The sequence below is a fragment of the Grammomys surdaster genome, unplaced genomic scaffold (genome assembly GCF_004785775.1).
Source record: "Grammomys surdaster isolate TR1022 unplaced genomic scaffold, NIH_TR_1.0 170, whole genome shotgun sequence".
NCBI lineage: Eukaryota > Metazoa > Chordata > Mammalia > Rodentia > Muridae > Grammomys > Grammomys surdaster.
This window is the reverse complement of record NW_021604618.1, coordinates 5048560-5067668: the sequence shown is the minus strand read 5'-3', so window position 1 is coordinate 5067668 and position 19109 is coordinate 5048560. Positions and strand designations below refer to the sequence as shown.

The 19109-nt window shown below is 38.2% G+C and overlaps 1 pseudogene; it reads left to right on the top strand.

Annotated features, from left to right (window-relative positions):
- The first annotated feature begins 6116 nt into the window (after positions 1–6116).
- On the top strand, positions 6117–17886 carry LOC114620716 (annotated as a pseudogene).
- The last annotated feature ends 1223 nt before the right edge of the window (positions 17887–19109 follow it).

Sequence of the window (19109 nt, the reverse complement as noted above, 5' to 3'; positions counted from 1 at the left end):
AGATTATATTACATACAGCATATCCTAATTGTGGTTTTCCCTTCCTCTACTCTTCCAAGTTCCTCCTCACCAGCCTTCTCATACTGATCCACACCCTTTCTGTCTCTCATCAGAAAATGAAGCCCTTAAAACAACATATTACTCATCATACATGACGGACATAATCATCAGGAAAAGTAGAGAACATCAAGCAGACAGTAACAAGGCTCCCAACAGTCATGATTAGTATTCTGTCTGGCAGCACTTAGGACGTCTCACATTATGCCCCCCAAATGCATACATTTTATCAGTTTAGGGCCCTACACATAAGGGCATTCATTTAGACAGAGTTTATTGTAACTTGAAATTAGTTCATTAGATTGAAAGCAACCTCTCTAAGGCTATGATTGTCAGGATTATTGCAACATTAAGATCGTTTTCTCATCAAAACAATAAAACTTCCCCTAGCATTTGAAGATTAGATGTATCTTGATTTTCTCTAGTGGATAAGGAATCCTGAAACTCTTGTTGCTTAAATACATTAAATTCTGCTAGCATATGCCTCTCCCCCTGAGGTTCATGGGTTTTCCTCCATGGTTATCTTTCCTGAGTTAAGCTTTCATCCCTACCAAACCAAGATTCTCCAACCCACTTCAGTTGTAACCAAAGGAGAGACTTGTAACTTTTGCTCAAGAAGATTCTAGATGATATAAACTCTGAACCTTAGGACTTACTAACCTAGAAACTCAACCTCAGATCCAAGCCCTCTCTTGGGAACTCATCCTTTCTCAGTATTGATCTCTAAAATTCTTCCACCTAACTCTCAAGAGCACCATCTTCTAACTTAGATAAATCAACCTTGAACTATTTCTTAATTTCACTTTATATGAGGTAATGTAATGTTTGAAACTTAAATAAAATATAATCTCAAATATGAAAACGTAATAAATTGGATTACAACTCTTTTGCATTCTGCTAATTTTAACATTCTGATTTATACTTCTGTTCTCTCTTCTTTCATTGAGCCTTTTAATGGACCCATATTTTCTAACCATCAAGGAGATATTAGTGGTATTCATTATAACAAGATCTATATTATTTGTTGGAGTTGTTTCAATGCATTACTTAGAGAAAGTAACCTGGGGCTTCTGACATCACTTTCTGATAAAAGATGTCCTTTAAAAACTAGAACACACCTGGGCAGTGGTGTTGCATGCCTTTAATCCCAGCACTTGGGAGGCAGAGGCAGGCAGATTTCTGAATTTGAGGCCAGCCTGGTCGACAGAGTGAGTTCCAGGACAGCCAGGGCTACACAGAGAAAGAAACCCTGTCTTGAAAAACCAAAACCAAAAACAAAAAAAAAAAACTAGAACATGTTGATCAATAAAAATAAATAAATAAATAAATAAATAAATAAATCAGCTCATGTTTAGTATCCATCCTCAATACCGGATAAAAAATGGTCATTTAGAAGAGTCTTCAACCATTCCCATAATCATCTTGAGGTAAGTCTTTCAGGAAATTATTTTTTGATGGACAAATATCTTCCACATAGCATCTAGTTGAACCTTTATAATGAAAGTAAAAGACAAATTTTATTGTAATTGCTACACTATCCATTTCCTCATTCCAAGTCTAATTTAGTCTAATTCCTGAGGTCTCCATTACTGGTCAAATTATAGTCTCCAAACCTGAAAGCTGGACAGGCATACAACCTTTTAAACATATTTTGGCAGCAGCTCAACTTTTTCAACCGTATGTCCTGCCTCTACCCAGTTTCATTACTGTGCCCCCAAAACACCAAACACCAAAGAAATTTTCTGATTCTTTGGCTCTGGCTACTGTTCAATTCATTATACCTCTTCATGGAAACTTTTTCGTCAGAGTAAAACTGGCCTCAAAGTGTTTTATCTCACTGGAAGTCTTAGTGCATATAGGAGACCTCTTCTATTCTTTGATTAGTTGTGGAAAACACTAGTCATTTGTGGGAGTTTTTTTGTTTGCACGCTCTCTGTCTCTCTCTGTCTCTCTCTATCTCTCTGTCTCTCTGTCTCTGTCTCTGTCTCTCTGTCTCTCTCTCTCTCTCTCTCTCCCCCTCCCTCCCTCCCTCCTGCATCTTTCCTTCCCTCATCCCCCTCTGTGTGTGTTTGTTTGTTTTGCTCGTTTACTACGTTTGTTGCTGGACATTCTTCATTATTAGGTCTCTAAATGCTTACATGTAAGAAATGAATAATTAAGAATGAAAAATTAACATTGGAATTGGTATGATAATGAATCTGAGATGTCCCTTGACATAACTCTTTTAGCACATATGTGAAGAGACATGAGTACAAATACCTGTGAAATGAGGCTGAAATGGAACTTACATCATTCTAATCTGGCTTCTTAACCAGGTTGACCCTGCTGTTTGCACAGAACCCTTATATCAAAGGAAAGATAATGTTCTTCTTTTACTGGAACTCCATTCATAGCTCTACCTTCACACTTCTTTCAGGTCTTCCATAGCAATTCCCCCCTTGGTTGAGGTCTTTGTACATTGTGCCATCTTTGGAAGGGTATTGAATGGCTCCAAAATAGTGTCAGCAATGCACTCTCCATGTCTTGTTCTGTATATGTTGAGCATTTTACAATGAACAAGTAGAAAGTAAGCCACAAGAAATAGAAGACATTGATATTACATGTGGATATTGATTAGCTCGGCTATTTACAGTTACAGTTTACTTTTGGCATTTTTATAGTAATAGAAATGAAAAAATATGAATTTCATTCTTAGTAGCCAATGGAACTCTTTTTATCTGCATTTCTTCCTAAAGAAAATGAAGTACAAACCACAAAATCCTACTTAGCAACCCATTCACAAGGGTGTGTGTGTGTGTGTGTGTGTGTGTGTGTATGTGCACATGTGTATACTAATATGCCAATCAGCTATGTTAACACTGGCCCATTACCTCCAGGTATGACATAGAAGTTGCTTTCATGAAGCAGAGATTTTGTGATGTCTAACAAAGACCCACCACAATAATGAAATAATCAGAATTATACACTGGTGGCAAGATCTATGTTAATCTTAGTGAGGCTGTTAACATTCCCTCATAGAGGAAACAGGGCTATCAGACTCTTTCCTGAGATTCTAGTCATCACCTACTTCTGCCTCACTGGCTAAATAATCCTATCCTAATCCTACCATCGTTTTAGGAGGCCTTAGAGAAGAGGTGTTACAAAGTATAGGAGGATAAACGTTGACTGGCGTTTAGGGGAGTCTATAGTTGATAAAGGTTTTAATGAATTATTACTCACTCTGTATTGGTACTTTTGGTGATGACGAGTTGCCCGACCTTGAGTAACATTAATAAAATTATTTACTCTCCAGGCTGAGCTTGGATAAAGTACTTTCTCTGATTTGTCAGTACCATCTCAATTTGCATTGATTATTTGAATGTGGTCTTATGAAAAGTCACATGACAGCTGCTTGAGAAACCCTAGTGTTTCATTAAGTTGATATATATATATATATATATATATATATATATATATATCCAGTCCAGCTGGACAATCAAGTGGGACCCTTAGACTCTGTGGAGAGGACTGAGATACGCGATACGCGAGAAAATAAAGAGGCAAAGCAAATCAAGAAGTCGGATCAAGCTGGCAAAGATTTTATTGTTCACATTGGTTATATACTCTAAAAACAGGATATGGGGAGGGGCAGGAAGGGAAAGGGGGCTTTGCAGGTGGAGGAAACTAACTGCAGCTGTGGGGTCTAACTAGGTTATACCTGTTGTTCTCACAAAGCTTTGCTGTTACCAGGGATTTTAAAAACTTCTATTCAGCAAGTGAATCATGGAAGGTAAACAGAAAGAAGAATAGTAGATTGGAGAAACAAAGATGAGTGTTTGCCAAGAGTAAGGACTTGCCATGGCTTCCGACATATATATATGTATATACATATATATAGTATGTATACGTATTCTTAAAATAGCATTCACTTAATAATTTGTGACTACCTACTTATGATATTTAAATTAGACTATCATTAATCTTTGGTTTTGCCTTGTGATATAAGTGAGTACAATGAAAATTAATTAAGTGTTTGTATTGTATCTGAACTTTATTCTTCTCACAATATAGACATTTCTACTAACTCAGAAAAGTTCAAAGAAGACAGATTTTTTAAGCCTTAATTTGCTGAAAACCATTACTGATTTCCCAGAGAGAGTAACATGATTAAATCAAGAGCTACTAATAATTTGCAATAATAATATATTTATTGATGATAAAAGTATTGATAACACATTGAATCTTTATATCCCCATGTGTTTAAAAATTCACTTAAATCTCAAACAATTGCATAATAGAGAATTATCACTAACCCCATTCAGTTAATGAGAGTAAAAATCCAGAAATACACATGAAGTTAAATACATTTGTTAAATTAATACAGCTAATAACTTCTATATATTTAAAAATGAATAAATGTCTGCAGTTTTCAGACTTCAGAGATTTTGTGACATATTTATTCTAGATGATTACAGTGACAGTGCACTTCTCAGCTGAAGTGTAATTAAAATATATAGCACATGTTTTGATAGAAATGCTTAACTATTAATGATTTTAATTAGCAAAAATTCATAGCACATGACTAACTTTGTAGAAAATAGTGGTTATGAGATGAATAGTGGAAGATGGAGAATTGATTGCCTGACCTGAGTCGTTTCGTGCTCCAATTACCATGGATTTTTGAACACTTGGGGAAAGAATTCTTGTTTGCATTGACTTTGACGGAATCACTCTCTGGGAACTCATCTTAAAGACAGTCTTCATCATTCCTGGAGACTGAGGGATTGATGCAGTTTGACATATTGCTGGCGTGTTCTGAATCCTCATGCCTGTCAAGATTCTGAAAGACATAAAATAAGTTTTCAAATATTCAAACCTGGGCCTGGGGGAGATTGTGAGTCTGACAACTTAAAAGGAAATAAATTGTGTCAAGTGTTTACTATTCAAATCCTTCCTGAAAATTGGCATGTCACATTTTCTACAGAGGTGGAACCTTCATTTTGTTTTTTCAGTAATAGCAAGGAAAGAGAGTTTCACAGGCACAGGAATAAAAACACCAAAGGCAAGGCAGATCAATGCTCAGACTGGAGTTGAGAACAAAACACCAGCCAAGAAGGGCCATGAAAATAACCTTAAGATAAAGGGAGAAAGAGGGAGGGAGCGAGAGAGTAGGAAAGACGAAAGAGGGAGAGAGCCAGAGGAGAGAAAAGTTTATAGTTTCCTTAGCAATTACCAATAAAAATGTTTTTACATAAAATTTACATTTTTAAATCACAAATAAGCTCACAGATATTACAAAACAGTTTTTTTTCTCTAGATTTCCCTATGTATAGAACTGTGCATGTGTGTGTATGCATGTGTACATTTCTCAGATGTGTAAATTTACCCTAAACTCATTTTGGTAGTATTCTTATTTGTTTTTAATTATATCCATGTGTCTGCATCTGTGTCTTTGTGGGTATATGCATCTTAGTGTAGATGACAATGGAAACCAGTGTACTGGATTCCCTGGACTTGGGTTTACAGGTGGTCGTGAGATGTCTCAGGACATAGTACTGGGAATCAAACTCAGGTCCTCTGCAGGAGAAGGCTGCAGTTCTAACTACTTAGCAATCTTTACAGTCCTATTTATTACTCTTTTCAAAGGAAACCTCGAATATAATTATGTATAGTAACTTATTTAATTGACTACATAGAACTGAATATTCCATTTCAACCATACCATTTTTGGTGGTCCTTCGCTTTTAAGCACAAGGCTGTAGGTGCTTTATTCTGGCCACTGTTACAAACTGTTTCTAGATGTGATTTAAGACTATAAGCAGGTACACACATGGAGGAAGTGTAGAAGGCAACTCTCCCAGATGGCAGATCATGTAGCAAGGAGAACCTTGAGAAAATGTTCCAACATGTTCCTGGGTTTCATGCATGAGGACATTTTCCAGAATATTTCAACAGGGATCAATTTTTAAAGAGCAAAACAGGGTTTGTGGAACTAGACAATTATAGGTGGCTGAAGCAGGTAAACAAAATGGAGGAGAGGGAAGCCATTTGTAGCTGTGCAGGGCAAGGTGTCTAGAAATATGTTAAAGATTGCTGAGGGTCATCTACCAGGTGCTGGGCTTACAGACACAGGACTGAACCCCAGGACGTGTGATGTTAAGCTGTAAGAAGCAGTGTATGATGGAGATGTGCTGGGAGACTTCAGAGTCCTGCTCTAGACACTATAGATAATTTTAAAATATCTGCAATATTAAGGACTTACAGAAAAAGAGCCAAAAAATGAGTTAACAAAGTCTTGGTGAAAATAGACATGATGAAAATATTTACAGATAATTAATGGATCATCCATGACAGTTTTCAAATTTTAGGCTCTCGTCCTGGACTTCTGTGTTCCTTTTTTTTTTTAACACATGTTAGCTCCTTTCTTTCTGTGCTTTGCCATTACAGATTGAGCTCATAGCTGGTGAGAGTATTATCCTTTATCTCCTGAGATTTCTGCCATGAAAGAGTTTTTTTTTTTTCTTCAGGTTCTTATCCCAGTTAGAATGAGAGAAATCTTAACACTTTGATGCCAGTTTTGGTTAATTTTTCAGCAATGCATTGTATTTATATATCTTGTCCACATGAGTCATTAAGATTTGTGTTTTTATTTGAATTCTAGAAGAATTAGTGTTTGTGGAAGCGCGTTATATGCACATTGTGGCACGGGAAGAATACTTATAATTGTCCAGGACAAAGGACTGATGCAAGAAGGAATAGGAGGTCAGGGCAATAATGTCCACTATGCACTACTAAGTGTGACTGAAAGCTTCAAACTTGTAACTATGGCTCTGAGCAGCTTTGCAAGTGCCTATCAACTACATTGCTTTGAAAGTGTTTTTGGCAGGATGAGGAGGTGCGAGGTAGAAAAGAGAAAGTTTCTGTTGGATCCATTTTCAAGTTCTACTTTCTTTTGTTCAAAGGTTTGACTCCTGAACTTTGAGATTCCCTGCACTTTCAAGACTGCATATGCACAGTTGCCTGGAAGGACTCTGTAGCACAAGTTCCTCTTGTTTAACAGGAAGTATGAAACAGCAGCACGAAGTACTTTGGAGGAGAACTCTTACTAATTCAAGAGCCGTGACTCAGTGGGTCTTATTTCACAGCACGCTGCTAGAAATGGGAGCATTTCTAGGTCATCATCATCTTGGAGAGCCTCATGTGTCACAAAGACTGGCTTAATACTAACTAATAAGGGTATGTGAGTCTCAGGGTTATATAAAATAGCCCCTGACTCTTCAGTCTTATTTCCCTGTAGAGATTATTTTCTCTTTATTTGATAACCTTCCTTATATTATACATTCCCCAGTGCCTATAATATATACATAGGTATATATTTCTGTTGTTGTTAACATGAATTGTTCACCCATATTAATAAAGCATTATATGATTATTCCATATTAGTATACAGTATGTATTGATTATATCCAGTAACATTTTCCTCCTGATCCTGGTTATACATACTTCCTAAACTCTAGTAAACAATACTTAACATTTAGTTCAAGACTGCTTAGTTTTAAGATATGAGAGAAAATTGAAGGTACATCGTTTTTATGTCTTGTTTATTGGTTCATTTTAAATAACAGATCTCACAGTTTTATCATCTTGCTACATATGATAGGACTTAATGCATCTTTAACATTAATGTACTATACTTTGTCTTTTTCTATCAATAAATGTATATATGTAGATATTAATCATGATAGGCTCTAGACATAATGTTATATCTTAACTACTTTCAATAGTGCTGTAGCAAACATAGGTATGTGGTTATGTCGCAGTGTGTTGATTTCCTTTACTTTGACTGGATATCCAGGAATTAGATCGCTAAACCAGGTAGGATTTTTAGAACCTTTATACTCTACTTGCCCTAGTAACTATACCATTTCAATGCTAAGAAGATTGTACGTAGGTTTTTCTTATGCATCAATACTAGTTCCTGTTTTCCTCATCTTTTTGATACTAGACATTCTAAGTGTGGTAAGATTCTGTCACTGTAGTTTTGCTCATAGTTTTTCATTTCCATGGTGCCTGAAGCTATTGTACAATGTTGTCCTGTATTTCTTAGCAACCTCTATTTCTTCTCTACAGAAGAGAAGTATCTATTTAGTCTATCTGTCCATTGTTTAATTGTATTGCTTGCTTCTAATATTATTATTTTCTTCTTAAAATTATAGTATATTTATATCATTTCTTTCTTCCTTTTCCTTGTTCCAAACCTTTTCATAAATACACCTTGCTCTCTTTAAAATTTATGGACTGATTTTTACATTAATCGTTGTTAATACACACACACACACACACACACACACACACACACATGTATGTATGCTACTTATATGTATGCTTTCAGGGTTGGCCATTTCATATTGGAAACACAATCTGTGTGCTTTTCTCGGAGGAAGGCCATTCTATCCAGTCTTAGAATTCATTTGCCTGAAGTTCTTTGTGAAGTGTTGAGATTTCGTGGGCTTTCCTTTGCCTATGTTAGCATGTCAGTTGTTGTTGCTGTTGTTGTTGTTGATGTTTTTCAGCTTATGTTTAGATCACCATGTTGATAAGAAGTTATTGGTATAGCTTTTGATGTTACTAAGAGATCAAATCCTAGGAGACAAAAATCTCACAGCACACTCTGTGGTCCTCTGGCTTTTAAATTCTTTCCACTCTCTCTTTTTTAGTGTTCTCTGAGCCTTATTTTTAAAATACTTTTTTTTATTACTTTTAGTTTTTTACAGTCCAGTCATTGCCCCTCTCCTGGCCTGCCCTCCCATAGTTCCCCATCCTGTTTCTCCTCCCACTAGTCTCCAAGAGAATGTTCTCCACCCCTGCCAGACCTTCCCACTCCCTGGAGCCTCAAGAATTAGGCATATCTTCCCTCACTGAGGCCAGACCAGGCAGTCCTCTGCTGTAGATGTGTGGAGGCACAGCTTTTGTATGCTGCATGGTTGGTGGCTCAGTGAGAGATCTAAGGGGTCCTGGTTAATTGAGACTAATGGTTTTCCCATGGTATCATCCTTCCCCACCCCAGCTTCTTCTGGTCTTTCCCTAATTTAACCAGAAGGGCCCCTCAACTTAGGTTTTTACTTGGGTGTAAGTATCTGCATATGTCTCAGTCAACTGCTTGTTGGATCTCTCAGAGGACTGCCATGCTAAGCTCCTGCTTGTATGCACACCATAGCATCAGTAATAGTGTCAGGCCTTAGTGCCTGAACCTCAAAAATGGAGAAGAAACTGAGGGAAAGGCAGTCCTGAGTCTTATTTTTAAAAATTCTTTCTGGGTCCCATCTATTGAAACCCTGTTAAATATATAGCTTACAAGTATTTTCTTCCACTCTGTAATTTTTTAGTTCATTCTGTTGATTTTTCCTCTTTGAAGTGTAGTCTTTTTGTGTAATTTAAGTCCATTTGTTAAATTTTGTCATTTCCTGTGATTTTGGAGTCCCTTGTGAAAAAGCCTTGTGTATAACAGCATCTTGAGTGTTCCCCTCCATTTACTGTATTTTTAGTTTCTCATTTTACATTTAGGTCTTTGATCCCATTTTGTGTCGATTTTTATATAGAATGAGATGTAGGGGTCCAATTTCCTACCAACATTTGTTGAAAGACTGCTGTGTCTCTGATGTATACTTCTGATGCCTTTGTTGAGAAGCATTTGTCTTAGTCGTGTAGATTTATTTCTGGGATTTCTGTTCTCTTTGCTTTGTCTGTATGCCTGTTTTAATGTCACTATTATGTTCTTTGGTTACTATGACGCCAAGCTGTGTCTTGGTTTCAGGTCTTACAAAACTACCAGCTCTGTCCTTTTTGTTCTAGACTGTTTTATTTTTCCTATGCAGATTGCAGAGTCTTTTGCACTTCCATATACACTTTATGAAATTTATCTACTTATATATAAATACAAATTCTAAATTTATTGTAATGAGGTGGTGAATTTTACTTTAGAATTATTTTTTATTTACTTTAATTGTGTATATGGTTATGTGTCTCTGTGTGGGTATGTGCAGATCAAGTAGGTACCCTCCGGAGCTTGACACATTGGGCCCAGCTATATCATCTTCCCTCCTTGTGCTGTATTCACAGCAAGTTGTCTGCATGGCCTGTCATGGGTTCTGGGAATCGAGTGTGGGTACTCTGTAAGAACAGTGAGCACTCTTAACGTCTGAGCAATCTTTCCAGTATCAGAAGTGATAGTTCATTTATGCTTCAGGTTTAGCGTTCAGTATTCAAGATCTTTTACTTCATCCCATGCAAGCACATAAGGTTGTCATTAATTCAAGTGTGAAATAATCAGCTATTTGTCTATTTATCATTTATTCATCTATCATTAGTATAATACTCCCAGAGAATGAACAAGTCAGAAACAGAGACATAGGTGAATTTTTAAAAGAATAAACCCAGTATCTTAGTATTTTGATTTTTTTTGCAATAATGCATTAGGTTTCAAAAAGAAAATAACCAACATATTTTACCTCTCTACTCTTCCTATGGCATATCTTTGTTCATAACTTTAAGCATTATTTCACTTATGTTATAGACAAAAATGTTCTGGCTAAAAGGTTAATGTAAATTTTTAAACAATTTATATTTATTATTTGTAATTATGAGTTTTCATGTGGGAACTGCCACACGAATGCCAGCGATTACTAAGGTTAGAGCTACCATGTCTCTCTGGAGCTAGAATTATAGTCAGTTTTTACCTGGTAAACAATTTTGTGTTTACTCTTAACCACTCAAATTCTGGCAGAGAATAAAATTAGGGGAAGAAACAGAAAAGATGTTGCAGTGTTACTTTACCAGATAGCAAACACTAAAATAAAAAAGTAAGAGTTTAATTTATTTGAACATTCAAATCATTAATTGACTTCCTATTTTTTTGGAGGGTGGGGGGTTCGAGACAGGGTTTCTCTGTGTAGCCCTGGCTGTCCTGGAACTCACTCTGTAGATCAGGCTGGCCTCGAACTCAGAAATCCACCTGCCTCTGCCTCCCAAGTGCTGAGATTAAAGGCATGCACCACCACCGCCCAGCTTGACTTCCCATTTAAATTCTCGTGTCTGTCCTCTGTCTTAATTGGTATTGTTAGATATTCCCTGTAGGTTCATCAGAGTTTTTCATATTATATCATTTTAAATTTTCTTTAGTTTTTTTTTACAGTACTGTCTTCATTCCCCTTTTGGTCTGCCCCCTGACCCCTCCCTTTCCGGTTCCTCCTTCCCCTTCTCCACGAGGATGTTCCCACTTCCCACTCCCACCCCACCAGACTGCCAGACTCACTGTAGCCTCGAATCTCTCAAGGGTTAGGTGCATCTGAGACCAGACTAGTCAGTCCTCTGCTGTATATATGTTGGGGTCTCATCTCAGCTAGTTGCTGCCTAGTTGGTTGCTCATTATCTGAGAGATCTCGGGGTCTGGGTCAGTTGAGACTGTTGTCTTCCTATGGGGCTGTCTTCCTCCTCAGCTTCTTCTGGTTTTTCCCCAATTCAATCATAGGGGTTCCCAGCTTCTGTCCATTGATTGGGAGCATCTGACTCTTTCAGGTGCTTGTTGGGCCTCTCAGAGGACAGCCATATTAGGCTTCTGTCAGCAAGCACATCACAGCATCAGTAACAGTGTCAGGCCCTGTGGCCTCCCCTTGAGCTGGATCCCAATTTGGGCCTGTCACTGGACCTCCTTGCCATCAGGCTATTCTCCATTTTAGTCTATGCAGTTCCTTAAGAGAGGAACAATTCTGAGTCAGAGCTTTTGACTGGAGGATGGCAACTCCATCCTTCCATTTGATATCCTGTCCCTCCACTGGAGGTGGATTATACAAGTTCCACCTCCCCATTGTAGGGCATCTAAGGTCCCTCTCTTTGTGTCCTGAATGTCTCTCACTTCCCAGGTCTCTGGTGTATTCCAGAGGGCCTTCCACCTCCTACCTTCCAAGGTTGCCTGTTTTCATTTTTTTTCTGCTGGCACTCAAGGCTTCAGTCCTGCCCCCCCCCCAACATCATCATGTTTCCCCTTTCCCCTCCCTGTCCCCTCTTTCACCCAGATCCCTTCCTCCCTCTACCTCCATGATTGCTTTTTTCTCCCTTCCAAGTGGAATTGAGGCATCCTCACTTGGGCTCTTCAGTTTGTTTATCTTTTACAGTTCTGTGGACTGTATCTTGGGTATTCTGTACTTTGTTTTGGATAATATCTACTTATTAGTGGGTATATACCATGCATGTCCTTTTGGGTCTGAGTTACTTTACTCAGGATGATATTTTCTAGTTCTATCCATTTGCATGCAAAAGTCATGATGTCCTAATTCTTAATTGCTGAATAGTATTCCACTGTGTAAATGAACCACATGTTTTGTATCCATTCTTCTGTCTGGGTTATTTCTAGATTCTTGCTATCACAAAACAGGAAGGTATGAACATAATGGATCACATATCCCTGTGTCATGGTGGGACATCTTTTGGGTATATGCCCAAGAGTGGTATAGGTGGGTATTTAAGTAGATCTATTTCCAATCTTCTGAGGAACCTCCAGATTGATTTCCAAAGAGGTTGTACCAGTTTGCAATCTCACCAGCAATGGAGGAGTATTCTTCTTTCTCCACATTCTTGTCAACATGTGGTGTCATCTGAGTTTTTGATCTTTAACATTCTGATTGGTGTTAAGGTCGGATCTCAGGGTGGTTTTGGTTTGCATTTTCCTGCTCACTAAAGATTTGAACATTTTTTAAGTGCTTCTCAGCCATTTGAGACTTCTTTTTTGCGAATTCTCTGTTTAGTTCTATATTCCAATTTTTGATTGGGCTGTTTGGTGTTTTTGATGGTTAGCTTCTTGAGTCTCCTACCTGATGCCCTGCCTGCAGAGAACCTTTTGGTAGGCCTTCAGACTGTGGTGTCTTCAGAGAAGCAGACAAGCTGGTCTCATATTATCTTCTTATTCAACTACATAGATTTTTGTAATCGAGCTCAATGCAGAAGGTCTTCTATTGGTAGTCTGGAATAAAGAAATTATAATTTATTAAAACTTTATTGCTTGTAACTGTTTCTGAAATATACTGAAATGAATGAATGAATTCCATAGCCCATGGGCCCTGAAGAGTATAAAAGACTAGAAAAGTAGCCTAAAGTAAACAAGGCACAAGTAAGGAGGTGGTTTTTCCTCTCTGTTCTTGAACATAGATGCAATGTTTTAAGTTTCTGCCTTGAATTTTCTGCAATAATGGGAAAAATATAGAATCTTAATCTAAATAATCTCTTTCCTAAGCCTTATTTTGTCAGGCATTTTTTTTTATCACAATAACAGTAATAAAACTGAAAAAAAAAAACCCTCCATATTAAAGTAGAAGTATAACCTTGGTTGACATTAGGATGCTTGTGTTTGTATGTTTGGTTAAGTAAATTATGTATCAAAACAAAACCTACATGGAAGAAAAAGATAATAAAAGTTTACTGATTAAATAAAAGTTTGCTAATTAAGAAATGCAATTATACCACATAGCTTTATATTATTTGTTTCAAATAATAATGACTTTCACAGAAGGTAATAGTTTCTCTGATTTTTATTGGCTCATTTTGGACTATTAAAAATGTTAGCAAGATAGTTCTTTATGTATTTTGTGTAAGATAGTTCTTTATGTATTTTGTGTCAGTTTTATTTTAAACTAAGTATACATGTAAAGTGTAAGTATATTACTGTCATACTTTTTGCTAATGATTGTCTTTTATTGTTCATAGTACAATGTATTATCATAAGAAATGTATTATTCCTTCTAATAACAATTAACATTTAAATTATTTCCAATTTGGATTCCTGTATGTAATAAAGTCATAATAAGTGTTTAACCTATTTTTTTATGTATGATTATATTACTTGTGTATGCGGTGAGTATCATTTGAGTTTGGGTTCTCTAAAAAACAAATCTTGGAAATGAACATTGATATAAATATTTATACTTATCTAGCGTTAAAAGTGCTAGTAAAAGGTGAAAAGGGAGAATATAGCTAGTATAGAGCACAATATTAAGCACTTTGGGTAATTGTTAATCATTCTTACTATAGAACTTTGGCAGACAGGTAAGAAAACAGCTCTAGGCATCCTAATCCATGGCCAAGGCTTCATGGCATCAACTACCTTCACCTGTCAGTGATTACTAAGAACCTCAGAAGCCAGCATGTTCAAACCACCAGTAGTTTAGAGTCTATAACTGATTTAAAGTGAGAATCTCTGGCTTAAAACATGAGCAAAGGTCTCAAGTAGGAAATTGTCGTTTCAGAGTATGTGAGTATGTATCTTCAGACAGTCTCTAAGGTAAATGGACAGAACACCAAACATGTCTAGTAAAGGCTCAAAATAAAACATACAGATACTACCATATCAGAAAATATGTTAATCCCACAAACATTGCTTAGCAGCTTTCCAAAGAGGATTCCCTCAAACATATTCCACCTCATGGAATATGAAATTTTTTATTTAATATTGTTAGGTTTTATATTTGCATTATAGTTATCATTTTCTCAACTTACTTATATAATTTGCCACTGACATTTAATTAGTGTTTCCTTAAATATTGAACTTTAATGTTTTCATGTATTTATTAGTAATATAATTTTTCAATTATGAAATAGATGAGTAATAACTTTACTCAAATTGGTTTGTGGTCTATAGTCCTCAGACAGTGAAATTTTAAGGTTATGTATAACTGCATTGGATTATGATACACCTGGATTATTTTAGACACAAGATTTTTATATGATTTATGCAATACCACATTTCTTGCCATCTCTATAGTCTGCATTCTATCTCCAGTACTATTCTCTTATGTGTATTTGTTTGAGACAAGGTCTCTCATATCTGAGGGTTTGCCAAGAACTCTCTGTGTAGCAGAACCTTGTACCCTGATTCTTCTGCCTATGTTTCTCAAGTGCTGGGATTACATGTGTGCACTGCAAATGGATGGAATTAGAAAATGTCCTGGATGAGGTAACCCAGACCCAAAAGGACATGAATGATATGCCCATGCTGATAAGTGGATATTAGCTAAAATGTTCAGAATATCCATGATACAACTCACAGACCATAGGAAGCTTAAGAAGGAAGGACCTAGTGTGGATACCCTAAACTCATTTAGAAGGGAGTATGGGACCGTGAAAGGATAGCTTGGTTCCTGGCCGGGGAGCACAGGACTCAAATCCTGGACCCTAATGGAACAATGGCAGGTGTTCAACGTCACTCCCAGACCCCAGGCTCCTGACACATGGCCAAAACCTCCATTGCACCTTTCAGTCATGAAAAACCCCTACAGCTCCTCCCAAAGAGAGGTTTATGTCATCTAGCACAGATAGAGGGCATGACTACAGGCCTCAAGGCCTCAAGAGATTTATATATTAATGAGTTATGTGAAGGCCAGAGGGCATAGCCAATTAAGTATTTCTTCCCAAACCCTCCTCCCTCTTCCCTCCCTATTTAACTCATGTCTGCCAGATTCATCTACTGTCCACCATGACAACAAACCCTTTAAAACCGTGGACTTCCTCATGTCTTTGGGGCCCTGCTATAGAGAACCGTGGAGAAGGCCTTTAACTAATGAGCCGTTGCTGCTGCCGCCTAACTTCCTGCTGAGGACTTCTCTTCGTTCCCGCCAAGGAGGCCACCAATTCAAGCAAGCTAGCTGACTCGCCAAGAGAGTCCGGGTAACAAAAAGTCTCAACCCGTGGAATGCTGTCAGGGCTTCCCTCCCCCTCATTTCTCTTGGCTTTGGGCTGATCCCACCCATACACCCCCAGTCTCTGTTCTTCTGTGGCCCCCAAGCAGCATCTGGGGGCCCAAGGAAAGACCACCAGCCCCTTGGGTCAACCATCAGCCCGGAATCCCTCTCTCAGAAGCCCTCCCTCCACAGGACCTCAGACTGAGGTCTCGGCATCTGATGGAGCCCCACAGCGTCTGCCTAGTGCCAAGTGGAGTGAACTCAGCCAAATTCCAGTGCTTCTGCTCCCTGGAGCAGTAGGAACCACAACTCCACCCAACAGGACCCACATCTGCCCACATGCACGAGCTAACAATCCCACAGGGGGAACAAAATAATCATAAGAGGCAGAGGGAAGAAGTAACTTGAGTAGGAGAGGGGAAGGGAGAGGAGGAAAGAGGGACAGAATCAGGCATGGGGGCGACAGGAGAGAAGTTCATAGGACCAGGAGAATAAATAATAGTAAACAGCAGTGAGGGGGTGAGGTTCGGGGGAACCTCTAGAAATCCCCAGAGTCATAGGATGTGAGAGACTATCAGGACTCAGTGGGAATGACATTAGACAAAATATCCAACAGTGGGGAGATGGAACCTGAAGAGACTACTTCCAGTAGATAGACAGAGACCCCAGCTGAGGCAAGGGACTACCCACCCGACTTCAAAAATTTTAACCCACAATTGTTCCTCTCTGGATGTTTTCCTGCCCATTGTATTTGTAGTGGAGCTCGGTGACTGGGCAGTAGAAGAGGTAGGTGGAGCTGGGAGTTGGGAGGAAAAAGGAAAGAATTGTTATAACTACCTCATGGGGGTGGCGGTTATTCCCTGGGTTTTGGGGCACGGACCCCATGAAGCTGGTCGGCGGAGGCAGCTGCCATGCTAATGTCTTGTGGATCCAGGGCAGCAATCCTGGCTAGCCCGTGCCAAGGTTAGAGCTGGAACATGGCAGCAGCCTAGGAGCTAGCTAAGCATCACCTCCGTTTTTTTTTTTTTCAAATACTTCCTGCTACAATGCAGAGACAAAAATGGAACAGAGATTGAAATTCCACCCAGTGACCAGCCCAACTGAGGATCCATCCAATGTATGTACACCAAACCCTGGCACTATTACTGATGCCATATTGTGCTTACAGACAGGTACCTGACATGGTTGTTCTCTGAGAGTCTATACCAGCACCTGACCAGACAAATGCAGATACTTACAGCCAACCAATCAAGTGAAGCCGGGGAACCATATGGAAGAGTTACAGAAAGGACTGAAGGAGCTGAAGGGGATTACAACCCTATAGGAAGAACAACAGTGTTAACTAACCCAGAACCCTCAGAAACTAAGTCAAAAAACAAGGAACATACATCAGTTGGTCTGTGGCCCTGGGCACATGTGTAACAGAGGACTGCCTTGCCTGGCCTCAGTGGAAGTAGATGTACTTAATCCTGTGGAAACTTGATGCCCCAGGGAACAGATACGAAGGTGGGGATGAGGTGGGAGTGAGTCACCAGGTGGGGAACCACCTTCTCAGAGGCAGAGGAAGGGAGGATGGGGTGAAGAGCTCATGGAGGGGGGACCAGGAAGTCAGGAAACTTTTGGAATGTAAATAAAATATTTTAATAAAATACAATACTATGATGAGTGCATTTAGAATATCATGAAATGAGTCCGGAGCAAGCGAGCGAGGTAGAGGCTGTTGGACGGCAGGAGTGGAGCAGTGCCTAAATCAAAGGAACTTGTTTCTTCAAGCTCTTCAGGCAGTGATTCTGACAGCGAAGTTGAAAAAAAGTTGAAGAGGAAAAAGCAAGTTGTTCCAGAGAAACCTGTGAAGAAGCAGAAGCCTGACGAGACTTCTAGAGCTCTGGCATCCTCCAAGCAGAGCAGCAGCAGCAGAGATGATAACATGTTCCAGATTGGAAAGATGAGATATGTCAGTGTTCGGGACTTTAAAGGAAAAATTCTAATTGATATTAGAGAATATTGGATGGACTCAGAAGGTGAAATGAAACTAGGGAGAAAAGGTGTTTCTTTAAACATGGAACAGTGGAGCCAGCTGAAGGAACAGATCTCTGATACAGATGACGCAGTAAGAAAGATGTAAAGTCTGAGCCATACCAACCCTGTACTGTTGCAGTTGTTTTAATCTGTCTTTTTACATTGGCTTTTGTTTTCTAAATGTTGTTTTCCAAGCTGTTGTATATTTGGATTGCAGAACAATTTGTAAGACAAATACTTTTTTTAATGTGCATTATTAAAATGTTCTAAGTGAAGCTAATTGTCAACTTTATTAAAGAGGATTGCTTTGTGCCTCCTACCTAGTGTAAAATAAAGTCAGATCACTACAATCTTAAAAACAAAGAATATCATGATATGATATATTGACATGAAATATTATTTGAAGCTTTGGTATTTTATCTTTCATGTGTAGTTATCAATGTTAGAAATTGATTTATCTGTAGTCTAATGTCAGGTAAATGTATGTTTTTTTCCAAACCAATATCCAGTTGACTCAGCATCATCTGCTGAAACAACTATAATTTTTCTTATGAGCTGCAGAACTGTTGTTCACTGTAAATCATTTGGCCATTGTATACCTCTGCGTGCCTGATTTGACTCTATATATGTGGCTGCCCAGTTTCACTGTATACACATGTGTGCCTGATTTCAATGTATCTTGCTTACTAGTGTCCATAAAACTTTTGAAACATGTCATAACATCTTTTCTTTATTTTGGAAATTTTCCACCAACTATCCTTCAAGCTTACAAATTATACAACTTCCCCTGATTTCTCTTTTCATCTAGATGGATAGATATGAGCATATTTTGATTTTCATCTTGTCAGAGGTTATTAGAAAGCCTTGTCAGAAGTTATTAGGAAGGAAATCAGAACTCAGTTTACACAGCGGAACTATTTGAGCAGAGACCTAACTCTGCGTCGTAGCAGATGATCGTGGTAATCAACTTAGAGTCAAGGAAGAAGTGGTGACAACTTTGTCTAGGGGGAGAAAATTTTATTTTATCCCCCTGTTGTCACTTAAGCTATTTAGTTAGCCATCTATATAACTTTAAGCACTAAAACAGGGAGTAAGCTGTACAGTTACATGTACCCTGTTATCAAGATACTAATTATTTCTCGACTACTGTGCATTTTCTATGTTAGAATTTCATAGATGTAAGTTTTCATAGGAGATTGGAAAATGTGAGATTTATTTTTGTTTGTAGAAGGAAGGACTATATATATATATCTTACAATGTAATTAAATTCTACATATAACAATTATAATTGTCCATTGCTGTATTGGCTTTACTCTCTATCCTCTATT